The 18,717-nt window shown below is 39.0% G+C and overlaps 1 protein-coding gene across 1 annotated transcript in view; it reads right to left on the reverse strand.

The window, feature by feature from the left end:
* SLCO5A1 (solute carrier organic anion transporter family member 5A1) overlaps positions 1-18,717 on the reverse strand; it is a 76,189-nt gene that overhangs the window by 55,845 nt on the left and 1,627 nt on the right. The window lies entirely within an intron of this gene.

Raw genomic sequence — 18,717 nt, forward strand, 5'->3', positions numbered from 1 at the left:
ATCCTTCTAAGATATTTCAAAACACCATATATGGTTGATTTACAAAACCTGAAAAATTTCAAATCAGCTATAGTTACTTTCACTAATTAGGTAATTTAATTATTCAGCTGACATGTTTTGGGGAAAACTGGCCAATATTCTTTCATTTGGTCTGCAATTTTTTAAAATAAAGATTGTTCATTCTGGCTTTTTCTCTTCTGTGAGTAGAACTGACGTGACAGCTTTGTTTCTCAACTACTTAGATTAGCAGACTATTAAGCACATTCTTATTCTCCAATAGTAAAAGATGTTTTCACAGACATGAAAAATGTGGTGGCTAGAGGCTACATAGAAATGACTTTCTGCCAAATTTAGACACGCTTTCATAGCAGTAACTTTTTTAACAGGACAGTTAACTATATTATACTCTTAAGGATGTGGCAGACTCTGTGTAGCTGCGAGTGCTTCATTTTAAGCCAAATGGTTTTATATAAACAGAGCTTTGCATAGGGATAACACTGTAATGAAATCTGATTCAACACAGATGTCAGAGTAAATGAACATAACAGTCTTTTCTGGCCCAATAAAGCACAAAATTATCCCACCCATTCTCTTTTCGCATCTAGCACAGTAGATCTTGCAGAAATCGCCATCACCCTTGCCAAAGAAGGATGCCAAAAGACAAGAAGCTTCTTCACCTTTCCTTTCTGGCCATGCTGCATCAAGACATCTCCAGAGCCCTTACCCAGGTAAGGGAAGGACCAGAGCTGGCCCCGTGCCCTTTACTATTTCACCCGTGTGTCAGCTGAGCAGATAGTCCCAGCCTGGGCGGTGGCCTCGAAACTGGTTGTGGCAGCCGAGGACCTCCAGGCTGTCCTGAGCCACTCTTGGGCACCCTCTCTGCTAGACTGACTCCAAAAGCACCAAAGAGCAAGAACACCCCGGAAAAGCAGGAGATGGTACTGATGCCTGAACACATAGAAACTGCTCAAGCAGGCTTAGGAAATAAGGTATTAAGTACCAATGAGAATAAAATATATTTTACGGCTTAGATTTTTCTGACTTAAGCAACTCAGTGACCTTTTTTCCTAGTGTCTGTGTCCACTTGCATCCCTTCTCAGAGGGAACATGATTTCAGTTATTTACAGTAGGAAGATTCAATTGGGAGATTACACTTATGTACACAATCTGCAAACTATCACAGCTTTCAATCAGTTTACCACAAATAAGCTATTTGTTGAAACTTCAGGCTTATGTTTGCAAAGAAAATTAAATTTGAGCCCTAAATCCCACTGAAATTCACTGAAAGTCAGATCTCTTGACTTCCTTAGGCTCCTTGGGAAATCTTAACCTCAGTTATTAAACTATTCTGACAGAGTAAGAGAGAGAAAGAGATTGACAGGGAAGTCCTCAAGGAATGATACTGGAGTTGCTTGGAATAACCAAGATAGCAAGTGTTACCAGTGGTCTCTGCTGCTGTCAGAGCTTTTCCAAGTCTAATGAAAATTGATCTGGCATCTTTCCACTCTACAGGAGTTTTCTACAACATGTGACAGAAGAGAGATGTCTTCACACACTGCTGGATCCTTAACTACATTTTCAGATTCATACTGATAAATCTGCCAGCGGAACAAGTGGAAGCACACAGCTCATAGACAGAGAAAAAGAGTAAAAATGTCAATCACTAAAAAGCTTAAATCCCTCATACTCCTTCAAAGAGAAAATATAAAGCATGTAATGCATTTCTATATTGCATGTTATACCTAACAGCAATTGTAATCTATTGTAATGATAATTTTAACAAACTATATTGTCATGAGATTAATTTATGACAGTATAGATTGAGTTTCAACATAGCACTCAAAAATATTTATTAAACATATACATTTGAAGGCATAGTGCAAGCCTTAGTCTGGTCTCTTGTAAAATGACTAAATTTATAATGTGAAAGTTAAAAGAATCAAATGCAAGAGCACAAGTAAGAAAGCTCTTAAATCTTCCATCACTGTTTATATCATACTTGTTCCTAATAAACTCCATGAATAAAACAATCTAAAATAAAAAAATTGCCTTAAGAACAAATATATCTCTATCAATTACCTTGAATGTTATATAGATTTTGCTTTATATATTTATACATTATTTATATATGCTAATGAACATGCTTAGAGCTATATGTTTATATCATTACACAGATAATTGTATGACATATTCCTATCCCTAATCTAAATTGCAAGTCTGTGATAAAATTTAAAAAATATCCAAAGATTACAAATCTACTTCTGCAATCAGTGCTGACACTACACTCAGACTACAAATGGCCCAGACAAAACAGAACAGGTTAAAAAAGGGTCTCTGCAGAACTTCTGAGAAATGCAGACCTTCATCTACTGTAACCTCTTACACAGGTGAAGTTCTTCAGCTGCTTTTACAAAGTACATCATGATAACACATACACAGAATACAGGACTCAACCACCACACAGTAAATTCAGCTTGGAGATTTCTCATGGTAATTTACTCCTCCATCAAGCAGCTCAGCCACTGCATCACTGAGGTCACTGTATGTGTACTGGAGTTACACATCCTTGCCTAGAGGCCAATTCTAACCCCTAGAACTGTGTAAACCCTTGTCAAACATGTCATGGCTGCTCCATTTGTGCTCCCAAATGGAACTAGCATAGCTACTTCTACTTTGCTCATCACTCTGTGAAGTTCTTTTTGGAGATTTTCTGAGCCAGAGAAGTACTTACAGAACCAAGACTCTTGCTGGTTCAAGTGCATTTAAATCACCATCTGCTAACTCATATAATAAACCACTCAGGCAAATGTTTCTTTCAGAACAGATAAATGATAGTAACACAGCATTATGCTTTTCAAACACTAAAACTGTTGGGAAAAGATTAGCAACTGAAAGATGAAAACACTACAGTGACAACACCAGCAGAGATATGGCAGCAGGATCAGACACTTGTTTGTAGCAAACATAGCTGAATACCCACACTAAAATGTTACTTCTCAGTTTCATTTATGTAGATAACTCTAACACCATTTATCTCCTTTTCCAGTGGAAGAACAATTCAGAGGTACCACCCTAAGCTTTTTGGGATATTCAGCACACAGCTAATGGACACTGCCTTCCCAAGCCATTTTTGTGAATACATCCCTTCATTTCTGATCCACCTTTACAAGCGTACAGATAGAAAATCTTTTATTTAACATAGTAATTTTTTTTGTTTCTTTCCATATAATCACAGAAAATATGTAATGTTTCAATTATAGAACTAACTCAGAAGATGCGCTAAAAAACTACTGGCAGAGTTTTAAAAGAAAACAAAAAGTAAAAAGCTTAGATGACACTATGTTCTCCTTTATATTCACAAGAAGAAAAAAAATTAAAAAACAACCTTCTCCCCTTATTGTCCTGTTTCAAGAATATCCTGAAGACTCTTAGGTGGAAAATAGGAGCACTGATTTGTGCAACTGTTTAGCACTTAGCTGTTCAGTAAACCCACCTCAGTCATTTGTTTTACGTGCTATCTTCACTGTCGCTATTTTATTCCACTCAAAAGAAAATAAAAAAATAGAAGGTTTTCGTTTCTGTAAAGATTTTGTTCTAGGAAATAAACATTTTCAACAATTCTAGAATATTTTAGTTATTACTATTGACTAGTTTGTTTAATTTCCTCTCCAAGGTCCTCCACCAGTATGGCACCACTTCACAGTCTTCTGGAGGTCCTCCTGTCGGTCACCCATACAACAGTTCTCCTGTGCCACAGGCCAAGGATGTCATCACTCAATTAATATAACTTCAGATATCTGTGGCCAGGAAAGAGGTAAAGGAAGGTCAAACAATCAAGTTTTAATCTTAAAGAACAGAGCTTTTCCCCCTCTTGCATTTATAATAAATAACATAATACCAAGCTAAAAACATATGCATAAATGTTCACAGCTGGCCCTGGAGATACTGACTTCTGCAGAGACCCATCAGGTTTATTTATGAGGGGAAAGAGAAAAGCCAGGATTGAAAACAAGCCCATCGCCTTTGTGGGGTTCAGCAGAAGTTCCCTTTAGCACTGGCGTGTGGTGGTGTCCTGCCTTGTGCCTTCACACACCTTTTTCAGCTAACATTTCTGCAGGATCACCTACTTCCACTTACGGCCATTTTTAAAAAATAGAATACATTACTCTGTCTTCCTATTTTATTCATTTTTAAATGAAAATTCTTTGACGTCTCCTTGTAAGAATAATGTATCTGTAATCAAAAGAAATACTTTATTGGGCTGTAACATCCATCTCTCTATGTGCTACCCAGCCAAAGGACAGCACTTAATCACAAAGGTTATTCTACTCTATTTATTTATTTTTTTTTAGATCAGATTCATCATTGCAGTATCCGAAAGCAGACTGCAAACATTTCAGCATGAATTTGATTTTTCCTGGTTTTAAGAAAATGAAGTATTTGAGATAAAGGAGAAGAAGGTGAGTTTGGCAGCACCCTGAGGAGATGTCTGCTTGTCTGTTTGAATTGCTGGGAGAGAAATTCCTACTGCAAAGGAAAGAAAGGTAATATGTCTATTACTGGGGGTGATCAACCCTCATTATCATTTTTCATATATCATTTTCATTCATCATTTGTTTTCAATATCCAATTCTGCGTAAAACCAAATGGCTTTTATATTTGGCTTCTATTCTACATAAGCATATTTATGAACAATGTACTACTATTCATTACAACATTACCTTGAAAATTTGTATTTACAAGTGTGTAAGAAGCTTACCAATGGATAATATAATTGTTAGCTACAGTGTGGGAGTTTCAAATGTTCGCAATAATAGAAGGAAAAAACATTTAGAGAAAATATTCCACTGAAAGATGTGCAATGAGGAAGTCATCATTCCAAATATGATATTAAAGAAAAATCCTCTCTTCCAAAATATTAAAAATTCATGAGCTATTCAGCTAAACACCTCTCATTTCAAGAAAGTCTCTGACTAAAGGAATGAAATTTTCAGGCGGTTGTTAATTAGACGTTTGTTACAGCTGCCTCTTCTGTGGTTCAGATGCTGTGTGGGGTTTCATCCATGTGTCTGCAGGCTGCTACCCCAGGTGCTTCTGACAGCCACCCACTGCCCAGCTGCCCTTGATGTCCCACTCCATCCCATGAAACCTGACAGACATAGACAAGCTGCAAGACCTGGGACGAACCTGGCCCTGCCAGTAGTGATGATGGAGTTTTATGTCAGAGCAGTTGGAGTTCTGATCCATGCCCTAGTCACAAAACCCTCGAATCCAGCACCAGGGAAGTGCAGCAACACATACCTACAAGAACAGGGAAACGAGTAGTGCAAAGACCTCTGTCCAGGCAGCATGCCACATGAAAACACATCTGCTGCTGCCAAAAACTAAGAGAGCTTTCAGGGAAAACAGCCTCCAGAACCAAGTCAAGTTAACACTAACCTAGCACTGCAGTGCCAAGTTAACGGTTGGGATCAATGATCTTAAAGTCTTTTCCACTCTGAGTGATTCCATGATTCTATGTACAAGACATATAAGCTACTACCTCAGTACTAACAATGTTCAGCTGGGGAGTCTCAGAAACAAAGTGTCAAAATGGGAAAATCCAAACATTTCTGTTCAGCTTTCTTCTTCTGACACAATTATCAAACACTGTGACTCTAATCCAGTACTTTTCCCTTATTCCTTGGAGAAAGTATAGACTAATTACCTTGATAGGTAACTCCTGGACAGTACAGTAATATGCAATAAGAATAATTTAATCACACAAAAACTGCAGTACAGGCAATTAGCGTCATGTAACAATATATTAATTGCAATGGGATATGGCAGTTTGCTCCCAAAATGGAATAATAAAGCTGCTTAACTATTGATAGAAGAGGTGACACAGGGCTACCTAAACACAGGCAATCTCTAAACAAAACTGAAGTTTGCAGATTACAGGTCAAAATGGATATTAGTGCTCCTGCACAAAGAGTAAATCATCATAGAGATCATCCTTTTATTAAAACACACTGCTGAAACTCATCAGGAAAACATTTATAAAATGCCAAAACTGGTAAGCCTGAAGCCACAGAGCTGGTATCCTCAGGAGAAGCAAATGGAAAATGTAATCCTCTCCAGCCTGCTGGAGTCTAGCTGTGTCTTGAATGATGTACAAGACGAAAACAGAAGCAAAGTTATCTGGAGAGTGGTTTTCAAACCAAATGGGAAGTTACTTGTATTTTTCACCCAAGAATGAATGGAAGTTGAAATGAATAAAAATTGAGAATTGAAGAGCAAAATGCATCTCCAAATGTTAAGCTATGCCAATAAGTATATGGTGATGGCTAAACAGTTTTCCATCAAAAGTAGTTTTGCCATCAAATGCATATTAATAAAAATTCTACCTGTTCAAAACTCTTTTCACAATGGAAAAAAAAAGGGGTTATTTTTCTGTCATTGGTTTAGTGACTTGAGAAAAGTTTAATAAATGACATGCATTTCCATTCCTTCAGATTACTTAAATAAATGCGGTACAAAAAATCCCAAGAGGACTTATTATCTGTTTAAAAATGAAAAAGCTTTACAGACCAGATCCTGCTCCCATTCGGTATCAGGTGTACCTCATTGCCTTCAGGGGGAATGTGCCAGTTAGTTGTGATTTATTAACTTCTCTTGAAAGCTTTGCTAAATTTTATGTTCATTATATACCAGGCTTGAGAAACACAAGAACAAGGCAGCAGTGACCTACCATGACTCTGGTCCTCACAAGCACAAAAGCATTAGTATTAATTAAACACCTCCAGACCTTCCTTTCTGCTCTGACTGCACTTGTGTTGAGCTAATTGCGTCTCTCCTCTAGCACATGCTTATCATGTCTGCCCTCCTACACAGCAGCCAAATTCAAGTTTTCTAAATGGGATCAACACCCTGCAGGCAGTAACTCTGATTGCTTCAGATCTTCTCAGGGTTCCCCAAAAGACAATTGAAAAGTTTTATGCAGACTAAATGATCTTACAATTTTTCTTCATCTGAAGTTTTTACATTAGTAAATAAGTTGAACTCAAAATCTCTGTGGCCTTTTTAAATCAAGTGCATCAATTAGAAAGATGGATAGGAAGGTCTTGATAGCAGCTTACATTACTATTGTGAAACACGAACATTTTCAGCTGGAGAAGACAACTCAGTTAATATAAAGATTAAGAAGTACTAAAGAATCTAGGAGACACAAATGACAAATATGTTTATCAAAAAAAACCAGCTCTGAACTGATGGCACTGACTTGTGCTCTATTATTACTTGCTTCATAATCCCACGTAAGAGGATTACTGTCTATTTTGGCACTACGTATAACAAGACTACACAGCATATCACCAAGGGGTTGTATGAAGAGGCTGTCTTATATCATCACACCCAGACATACACTCTTCAAGTCAAATCTCCCACATCAGAAAACCACCAGCTGTCAGTTTCCTGAGCTCCACACCATTTTGTTACTCAAGAATATTAGGGGAAAAAAGAAAAAAAGTCAAGATTTTTTTTTAACAGGAGTGCGACACTGCCTAAATTAAGGGCAGAATTGTTGTATCATTTTTCAGCCCTCTGCATACAAAAATAACCATGCTGCTCCTCACACTCCGTATCCTGATTCAGTAGAAAAGCACCAGATAGCAGTCCTAACTAAGAGCATCCAGAGACTCTCTGACAGAGTCACAAGGGTTACATCACCCTCTCTCCTAATGCTATGCTACTAATTCTTCCAATATCTCCAAACAAGCCATGAAAACTGAGATAAATCCAGTGCTGGAAGAGTTGCTTAGCCCAGCAGTTATACTTTGGAGAAATTCTAATGCTCAGACCACAAAATAACTGATCTGAGCATCTTATAAAACTAGACAAGGGAAATTACTACACTTCTAATATACTGCACTATTTTTTTCCTTTCAGGCTCAATTCAAACAAAAAGCAGCTGGCTCATAGTGTAGGATGCCCACCTGCTAATATAAACCTTATGGCTATCAAATTCTTCTACCATGACCTTCAGCAGTCCTCTCACTTTCTGGACCCATTACATCTACTCCTCCTCAGGAAAATGGTCAACCTTGATCTTGCCATCAGTAAAAGATTTCAGTATGCCAACTTGGGCAAAACATGAGATGTCATTTCTCACATACCCTGAAACTGTGACATATGATAGATCCCTTCCTCAGTCTTTGTAATACTCAAGTACAAATACACAGTACAAATCTGAGAATTAAAATGTGGAGTATTCTTCAAAACATTGCACTACATCAGACCACAGTAAGCTCTTCTTTATGGAGGATTTAAATTTGGAGTGTGGGGATGCCAGAGGGGATGAAGAGGGGGATAAAGATGGAGGGAAGTTAATTACAGATCTATGTGATCATAAACAGCTCTCTTTCACCTTATCCAAATACTTAAAATTACTAGTTACCTAAAGGAGTCATAACTGTTTTAATGACAGTGTAGGAACACTTAAAATTGTATTAGTTCATATAGTCCTCTATTTTTCTCCGGTAAATTGAATCTCTTATCCTTATGGAGGCTGAGAAGGCACATACATACCCAACGCTCCTGACTCACTGGGGTTAAAAGCCTTTTTCAAGTTATTTCCCACTAGCTGGCTTGGTCAATTTTAGTCAATTGGTTTTACCTCATTTCTCATAGAAGGCTATCTTCTTTTAATTATCACAAACATATGGGGACAGTTGCCTTAGCCACTTTTTTTATTTTGCCTTTAAAGGCCAAATGCCTCCCTATTTGCTGTGTCCTACTTGCTTCTGAGTGTCCAAAGCTAGTGCAATTACCCATAACTCAATAAACAAAATAAGTGACCACATCTAACCAAAAATCAATTGCAAACAAACATTGAGTAAGACCAGAAGCAAAGGCTAATGAGGAAAGGTCTTTTTTAATAGTTCTCCATAGGTTCAGTCACAAGAGGTACTCACTCCTAAATGCAGAGGGTACTCTGAGAGGTGCTAATTAATCTTCCTTCTCCCAGAACTTCTAGAGAAGCCACGGGAGTAAACACATGGATACTATTGCCCACTTTGCTTCTGCAGTTAAAGAAATTTACACCAGCCAGCTCTATCTTTGACATTGTAACCACAATCCCATTAAACTATTCAGTCACTGAGGTCAATGAATATATAGAGCTTCCACATATCAAAATAGTACAATTGCTACTTAGGAGCTATAACTTAGAGTAGAGCTCTTCCTTCAAGCATCAATTCAGTCCTCAGCTATGCTTTTGGAATATTATTTACAGTATGGCATTACATTACAGTGATGTAGTGCTGAGTTTAGTCTTTTTACTCTCGTGTGACAGGACTAATATTCCTACAGCAATACAACACAGGTGTGGTAAGAAACTAACACTTACTTGTTTCAGACAGCCCCAAAATCCCATTTCTTTCCTTCAGTCATGCTATTTGCAGAAGAAACATAGTTTTCTGAAATTCTTGTTTTAGGCCAATTATATAACTTACCAGATAAATACCTAAATTGGTGTGTATCAGCACTACTATACTGCAGACTCAAGAAGCTCATGTGCTATCTATTTCCTCCTGTGACTATAAAATTTCCCTAGGGATACTTTCGCTATTTCTGTCACTAGACAGCTGTATTAAATCAAGTTGATATACACTGCCCATCATGTTTACAGAAATTACAGACTCTAAGATTATGTAGCAATTTTTTTACCTTTTTTAAATGGAAGGATTATTATTGACACTATTTGCACTCTAGAAGGTTACATTCTCCATTAAATCTTTTTCACTCACTGGGATGAAGTAACAAACACAAACATAATTTTAGATTAAAAATCACAAAGTGAAAAACTGGTTTGCTACTATTTTTTAAACTCTAGCTACTGAAATAGCAGGGATCAATGAATGACATGGAGAGGCACACCAAGCAAAAGTGGAAAATGCTGTTCTGGGAGGAAGAAAAGCATGGGCAGAAGCGAAGCTTCTCTGTTCTCTGCATTGTCAAAACTCCCTAGCCTTGTCAGGGACTCTCCTGTACTCTACAGACACTTAACAGCAGCATTTTCAGCCCTTCCCATGGGCTCCACCCAGAACCCACTCTGGCTTTGTCCCTCCCCACCTTAGACTACACAAAAGAGGCACTGCCAGTCCCACACTGCTGCACTAAACCTCCTCTTCTCCTTCACATTTCCCGGTTTTAGTTCAGCTGAAAATTCCCACCTAAACAGAATCCTTAAGGTATTCTGCTCATAAATTTCACATGGGTTTGACCTTCGAGCCTATAAGCTGATCTCTTTGGGACCTTTCATGGAAAAGGTAGTGTTTTCAATTGTATTATACATAGCAAAATTTACCGTGTCAACAGCTCAGCTGAATACAACAATTTCTCTTTAAGTACAGGGAAAGCTTAACACACAGCAACATCAGATAGTATCTTCAGAGTATTTCCTTTAGATATTTCTAGAAGGAAATAAGGGTTGCTTGACACATTCAGTTTGAGTAATCACAGGTTAGTAGTGGTCACAACTATTTCCCTGTCTACTTTGAGTTATCTACAAAAATACATTACTTAAAATTACTTCTGAGGAGGTTGGGTATTCAGAATTTAATCTAACCAGATACTGAAAAAAGTAGAAGTAGGAACCAAGGTGTGATTGAAAGCTCCTGACTTCAGGAGCACACCAGTACCTTTGAGTGCCTACATGACACTTTAAGTCAACAGCTGTGAACAAACTGATGACAAACAGTTAAACTGATGGGTTAAACAACAACTTAAGTATGAAACAGCAAATCAGAAGATACCAGAAGATACACTCAACTAATATATGGACTATTCAAAATACTCTAACTCTAGAGGATAGGTTTAATTAATACAGAAAGAAAAGGGTACAATCATGGGAAAACCCTTCCAGGATGTAATTTTTGTCACTTCAAAGAAGTTGCCTGAATATGGAAAGTAGTCGCTATCTACAAAAGCTTGCTAAATTCAAACAACTGAAGAGCTGGTAGCTGGTTTCAGAGCAGCACTGGATTTTAAGAAAATCAATGCTGAGACACTCTTGAGGATTTCATTCTAACCTGGTAAACATCAAAAATAAGAAGTGCAGAAGGACCTCAGATTGAGTTCCTACTGTGCATGGTGCAATGCAAGTAAAGTGTTAAGGTCCATATAAGCAAGAAAAAAAGTGAGGGCACTCAAAAAAATATCGTGACAAGCTAATGAAAAGGAAGCAAGCTGATGAAAAGGAACCTGTATTGAAAATGGGGAAGAGAATCTAGGAGGAATGGCACAGGAGCATACAATTAGTGGACACGCAGTACTGCTTTGCATACTTCACACAACACAGTTCATGTTTGTTTTTCTTTGAATAATTTTTGTATCTGCTTGTTCAAATTACAAGGAAAAATATATATATTTTTCCAACAGTATCTCCTCCAAACTCACCATAAAATGTAATTCATACCAGAGCATAATGCTTTTCACTGGTGTAATTTGTATTTGCTGCCAAGTAAGCTGTTTACCTACATGAGGGTTAGTGCTTTCAGATTAGACTATCGGGTCTAATGGCAGCATAAAATAGCACTCTAGTTTTTGTGTTCACACTTCCTGATTTCTCAGGTAAGGACAAATTCCTTGTGGCAGAAGAGAAGCGGACAGGTTCATTCACTATCCCATTAATGCTGAGCAGCGTGTCTGAATTTCTGGCCTTGTGACAGTGTAACAGATGCCCAAACTCCCAACTGTTCAGTGGCAATGCAGGACAGAGCCTATACGTCTCCATGCTGCCAGGTACTGATATATTCTTCCTGATCATAGGAAATGTCTTATTTTTTTCTGAGCACTTTGGAACAGTTGGGGTATGGATTTGGCTGACTCAGGTGAAATTAGCCTACATGCCCACTGCAGAGCTGTCTGCTGTCATAACTTTGCTAGCTCCAGCACATGTACCCAGGTTGTCCAACTGAGTTGCAAAAGCACCAAGGTGCTCGACTAAAATCATGGACACCAAGAATCAGAATGCCAATAGAGCTTTTTGCTCCCTGTGCAGAACCCTTACTTCTAGAGATTCCCCAGGGAAAACGCTGCCCTCTTCCAACTGTGCTGTTTCAGCACTTTACAATTACAACCCTAATGAGTCCCACCATCCCTGTAGCTGCGGAGGGGGGTTGCAGAGACACCTTGGACTTGGAGCTCAAATTCTGACAGCTCTGCAGACAATTTATAGGAAGGCAGGCAACTGGCTTGCCCTGCCCTCGGAGTCCACGTGACAATGCTCAATCCATCAGCAGTCAAGTCAGTGCTAGCCCTTACTTCGACCCTTATAGTCAAGAGAGGCAACAACTGCCAGAGGGGACCAGCTGAAATATGTGCCATTTTTGCATGGTAACTTCTCAACTGTTTTCAAAATAAATGGGAAAGGCATGTTAAAACAACAAAAAGGAAAACTGAGTTAATTCTTCACATGAAACAACGGTTTTAAAAGTGCTATCAGGCTAAAAAAGACTTAATAGAACTAAAAAGAGAGCATGAGACTTAACAGTTTAATATGATTGAGCTACTTTTCCATTCTCTTAAAATCCATGGATTAATTCCATTCATCTACTTTAAAAATCAGAATTTTTAGATGCCGGCCTTCAGGATGAAACAGCAGGTCATTTATATAATTGCCTGTGCTCCCTGCACAGTCGAAACAGAAACCGATGGTAGAGAGAAATCCAGTCCCTTCTCTTTTGACCGAATAAGCACTTTCACAGCAATTAAGTCCTCCCAGGTGAGGCAGCCACCGAATGAAAGTTAAGGGAAAATGGATGAAACACAAAGCATCTCTAATCCACCTGCAATAGGAGTAGTTACAGTGACTCTTTAGAAAACAGTCAGGGAAAGCAGACAGCTAAAGTTTCCAGCCCCCAGGTAATCAGACACTAGATCCCAAGCCTTCAGTTCCTGGCAGGAGGTACAAACAAGCTGTTACTTAAAGGCCACTTTCATGTCTAGGATTCCAAGCTGCTCTGGGACCACAGCAGGTGGAGACACCTGTCTGCCCAAAACAACCCCTGCAGCAGAGCTCAACAGAGAAGGGAGCTGCTCTCCAAGAAAACACTATTCACAAGCTCAAGCAGGTGAAAAGGGCACTGTCAGCCTCAGAAACAAAATGCTAACCATTTTGACAAATGCTAAGCAAGGAAAACAACTCAGTGAGTTTTAGAACCCCGAATCCAACCCAGTTTTTGTCCTTTAATATAAAAGGAAAGAGACAATCAAGGAAGTGTGTGCCTAAGCCTCTTCTCGCTCCTAAGAAGGGCAAAGTGCATTCTGCCAGTTACTGCAAGTGATGCTTTGTCAATACAGCTGCTTGTGAACAATGTCATAGCTCATGGCAACGACACAACAAGAGAGATGCAGAAAGCACCCTTAAGGGACACAACAATGGCAGAGCAAGTGAAGGTGTATCACTCATGACATTAAATCCCACAGGCAGAAAACTTCAGACCTATGGCTGCCCCCACCCCTGACATACCCATTGTATGTAGACACTGCTTGCATCGACAAAAAAAAAACATTTTCTCTAAATGCTCTAGAAAATTATCTCTAGGATTAGAGTATGAAAAAAATATCAGTCCACCCATGGAGTATGAAACAAAAGTGGAGAAGAAAATTAAAATTTATCTTTCTATTTCCTCAATAAAGGGCAATGAAACTGCAGTGCTACTTTAAGTAATTACTAGGAACCATGCCTGCTGCCTGATCAGCATTTTAACAAAAGATTCTACAGAAGGCCAGGGAAGCACAATACCATATCTTCTGAGTGCTAAATCATCTCTGTGAGAAAGCACTATAATTCATACGCACAAACAGACCTGCAGTCACTTCACCTGCATCCCAAGATGCTCTCTACATCCAGCCGAGAGTACACTGAGGTCAGCCTTATGCTAGTGCTACCCAGCTGAATGTGCAAACAAAATAAGCATGTGTTTGTACAAAAAAAAAAGACTGCTGATGGGTCAAGTCTCAGTGTTAGCTTCTGGGTAAAACAAGATGTGGCCTTCACTCAGATAAACTGAGATCCTGTAGTTGAGAAATAAGCTCAGTATGCTTCCTCTTTGCAAGGAAAATAGAGCAAGCAATAAAAAATATTGGCGAACATGCCCTTTTGCTTCAATTTTTGATTCATAAAATTCTGCCTCCTCACAGGGATGCTGTAAAAATAAATGTACTATTTCTGTAGGGTTTACCAAATACAGGGATCAACGCTGAGAAAAGCCCCTAGGAAACTAGCCTTTTTGGATATCAGGAAGCGGGAAGTATATTCCATGTGAACCACAAGTGGTCATAGGCTGAACGGTGAGAATAAAATGAAACGCTGATCAGCTGTTTCACTGCTTCTAGATGGTCCCTCCTGCTCAGCTATAAAGTTGATCCTGTCTTGGAAAACCTCGGTGATCTTGTAGCATCCATACAGATGACCTGATGCCCTCTGCAGGCTCCAGTTCCTGTCCTCCAGTGACATCCGTAATCCCAGAAGTGGCCAGACCAAAACGAATCAATCAAAGCAGCATAAAAATCCAGTTTTTCCAGTGCCAACATCCAAGCAATGGCATGTTACAGAGATCTAGCGTGTTAGGCAGCTGGACTCTGCCCTGGGACCCAGAAGGCAGAGGTGGTGGGTTTCTGATTGAGTATGTGAAGCTATTCCTCCTGCCCTCTCCTTCCAAGTGGGATGTGGATATAGCAGTAGATTTCACCAGAAATACAACAAATAAACTCACCATACATACATACATATATATATGTGTGTGTATATATATAAATACATAAAGGCTTTGGGGAAGCTTGTAAAAGATATGAGAGGTACACAGAGCATCCATCTGTAAAACACTGGTAAGAAGGTGTTTCGCAAACAGAATATAGTCACAGTGAAGTGGTTCACCTAATACTAGAAACAGCAACCAACAAATGATCCCCATGAAAACAAAGCAGAAGTCTAAAGTATTTTTGAAACTAGTCTAAATATTTAGACTAGTGGAAAAAACCTTAGGAAATTATTTTACTTCCCTGGCTCTCAAGCCATTATCTGTACCAAGCCCATTTGCACAGGTTTATCCAATTTTTCAGCCATTCACTCATAAAGCCTTTATCTCTGTATTTTGGAATTACAGTTTGTCACCAAAACTATGGGCAGTCTGTATGAAATTAAACTGACTTAAGACACCTTTCTCATATCATATCCTAACCAGCATATAGTATCCTGAAAACAGAAATAAAACATCCTTAGTACAATGACTAATTCATCCACTAGTCGTTTTGGGGGGGTACTGGTGAAAGCCATTCCTGAATATTTTCACTAATGCAATATTTCTGTAAAACCTAATATTGCCTTTCTGTGTGTGAATTTTTGAGGTGAATTCCTTTTTTATTACAATATCCACTTTCAAGAGAAGAAAAACATTTAAAAATTATTCCAGCAATGTAATGCCACTAATAAAACTTCTAAGTGCCACACAATATTAAGGAACTGCTTTTAAAAATCCAGTAAATCACATTCATGACAAATTACTGGATCCCTACAAAAAAACGCACAGTGTTCAGAAAAAACAGACTGTGCTTAAAGTGGTAAAATTTTACAAGAAGCAGAAACACCTTCAAGAGTACAAAACAAAACTCATGAAGTCCAATTCAACTACAAATTGAACTGCAATTAATTTAATTGAATAAAGAATTAAAAGGAGAAACCGCACACATCAGGCCCTGAAAACAGACATGCCACAGTACATACAGCTGTTTACAGAAAGGAGAGACTTTGGAGAAGACAAAGACCACTTAGTGACTGCCCAGTTTTTACATAAAGTGTGTAACTTCCCTTTTGGATTATCTGTGATTAAGGGAACCAGTTCTTATATTTCCTAGGCACCTGTTACAATCACGATTTGTTTCCTAGCCTGATGTCATACATTTTCTCAAAGTTAGCATCAGGGCACCAAAGTACCATCAGGTTTAAGGGGTAGGAGAACCCGGAGGTGGTAGTGCCTTCACAAGGAAGAAACATCCCACGGAAGACCTCACACATTGCTATGCAGGCAGCCCAAATCATATCCCTGCTTGGCACCTTTGTCCTACTAAAAACAACACAGCACCTCGTAAACTGGCACCATGCCACTCTGACAGATGGACTTAAGTGTAGGCAGCCAAGAGACTACATATAAGCATCAAATATGTTTTTTGAGAGCAGGACTTCCAGTCAGGAATGTTAAAACAGCTGTCCACATTGAGCTGGCATGCCTACACTTAAGAGGATATGCTATTGCCACTCAAGCCCTGAGCTGGATTAACTTGGAAAATAAATAAGATAGCTTCCACAGCCACATAAGGTGAGTTTTTGCAGAATCAGGATTAGTGATACTCAGGGGGGCTTTACTGACCTACTATTAGTGGGCACAGTTGCACGATCAAAAAGCTCTTCATTTCTGCAGCTTGGAGAAACATTTATCTGGTGCATGCTTATATATAAATATATATATTTATTTTTCTTTGGAAGAAAATTTAGAATGCAATACCAGCATGATTATGAACAAACACGTTAGTGACCTTCTGTTTTGTGTTAGAGGATGCTTTTTTTGTGAACTGTCCTCACTCAGACTCTTGTATCCGTGTGAATAGGATCTGTTTCACTGGTTTTTTCCTCTTTTCAAAACTTCAACTCCCAACGGCCCATGCCAAGACTTTTTGTTAGCTCATGCCTACATGCACATATACATTTTACATTTTGACATCACTTGCATAGTTTATCCCAGTAATAAAATCATACTGCCTGGAGAAACAGGCATTGCATAACACAGGATGTGAGGTGGCTGGCCTGCAGAGCCATGCCCTGTCCACCTCTATCCCATTCCTGCAACTGGCTGGTCTGTACGCTGCCCACAAATCCCTCTCCTCTAGGACACAAAACATTCCAAACCACTGAGAAGTTCCAACAAAAACAGGTTTGCTCACATCAATGTGCCAAACAAACCACATGCTCTTTTTCCTTTTCCCCCACAAACTCAGATTTTACTCCTGCCCCTCAAAAAGTCACTGGCCTAAGTCTGAAGTGAGAAAAATATTCAAACATTAACAAGTTAAAGGTTTCCTCAGAATTCCACACTATTTAAAAAAGATAATACCAAGATTTCCAACAGCAGGCAACATTCCTCCTAGCCCTGAGTAGCTTAAAGACTGAAAAGAGGTGATGATACATTTTTACTCAATGTTTAAACATGCTTTGTGTTCATTTTAATTCTCCCTGTGGTCACAATCAAATCACAGCCATAAATTTTCCATGTACGCTGTAGCTGAGTGTAGTCATCTTTACTCTTCTGAATCACTAAAAATGAACTTCAACTCTACAAGGATACTCCCAGTATAGATCAAAGCTGCCTTCAGTGCCTGGCGGGTACAGGGTCATATACAGTCTACCAACAGCTGCTGGTGTCTTTTACCTTTGTTAACTTTAAGGTTGATCTTTGCTGCAATTAAAAGTTACCTGAGTCACTTCATTATGATTTCCTGTGCTAGACGCGTGTCAGTGGTAGCTATCGTTTTTCCTGCACAGTGAGAATTTCCCTCCACTGACCTTGCTTCCCCCTCTGGTGAAGACTTCCTTCTCTCACACCCTTCACCTCTTTTACCCTTCATTCCTCACCTGCAGCCTTTCCATTTCCTTTCTTTTCCCATGTTTTTGAGGACTGTGTGAAATCACCTACTTGCAAGTTTCAGCCACCTCTCTGCTGTTCCAAATAACAATTACTAACCTCAGTAAGGAGATGCTTTGCTTTTTCATACTGCCAATAAAGTTGCTAGATTAATCTAAATTTCCATACCACTTAACCTTTCTCAGAGGGGATGAGAGAGGGAAAACACTTTGTCAAATACTTCATCAGGCAGATCAGCAATGCTGTAAATACCTCTCCCTCCTTCCGAAAACCAGCAGTGCCTCAGGCTTTCTCAAGGCACTGCACAGACTGCGCATGGCTTTAAAACAATTCAGGGAATAGTCAAACTGCCAAAGAACAGGTCATAAGGAATAAAAATACTGATCTGGATCACTAACGTTTGCTTAATAAAGTAGTTACACACACACAGCCCAAGAGTACTACTTTCATGCATGTCTACTTTACATGGAATTACTACCTCCAAGGCTCTTGTAAAGCCAAAGTAAACTGAACTGCAAATGGTAATGCTGAGCATCCAAAACCCCTTGGCAGCTCTCTCACCCCATAAGTGCCTCTCTTTGTTTGAAAACAATTTGAAGGGGTACATGATTCTTACAGAATTAGTATCTTACAGAATCTTACTGATTCTTCATCATCATCATCATGTAAGATACTAATGCAAAGTCAAAGAGCAGCCAATCTTATTACATATTACTCAAACTAACAAAAATGTATGGTGTTCACTATCGTGATCAAACGCCAATAAAGTTTAGTAGCCAGTTATCTGAGATACCCCTTCCTCCCACCAGGGAAGACTATCAGGTAGACCTGTCTGTACCTGCCGAAAGCCATGAGAATACAATGTACCAGACCGGACTCTTACTTTGTTGTGCCCCTTGAGCTCCCCCATCTGAGCTTTTAACCCTGAAGGTTTTACTTGCTGGTTTATCAATGGGTTTTTAACTCTTTCTGAGATGCCAGATGATGTATCAATGCCAGTCAAAATTCATTGCTAGTTAAAGCCAAATGAATGCTGGAA

This window comes from Pipra filicauda, unplaced genomic scaffold (genome assembly GCF_003945595.2).
Source record: "Pipra filicauda isolate LSUMZ 115617 unplaced genomic scaffold, ASM394559v2 scaffold177_size2800117_pilon, whole genome shotgun sequence".
Lineage (NCBI taxonomy): Eukaryota > Metazoa > Chordata > Aves > Passeriformes > Pipridae > Pipra > Pipra filicauda.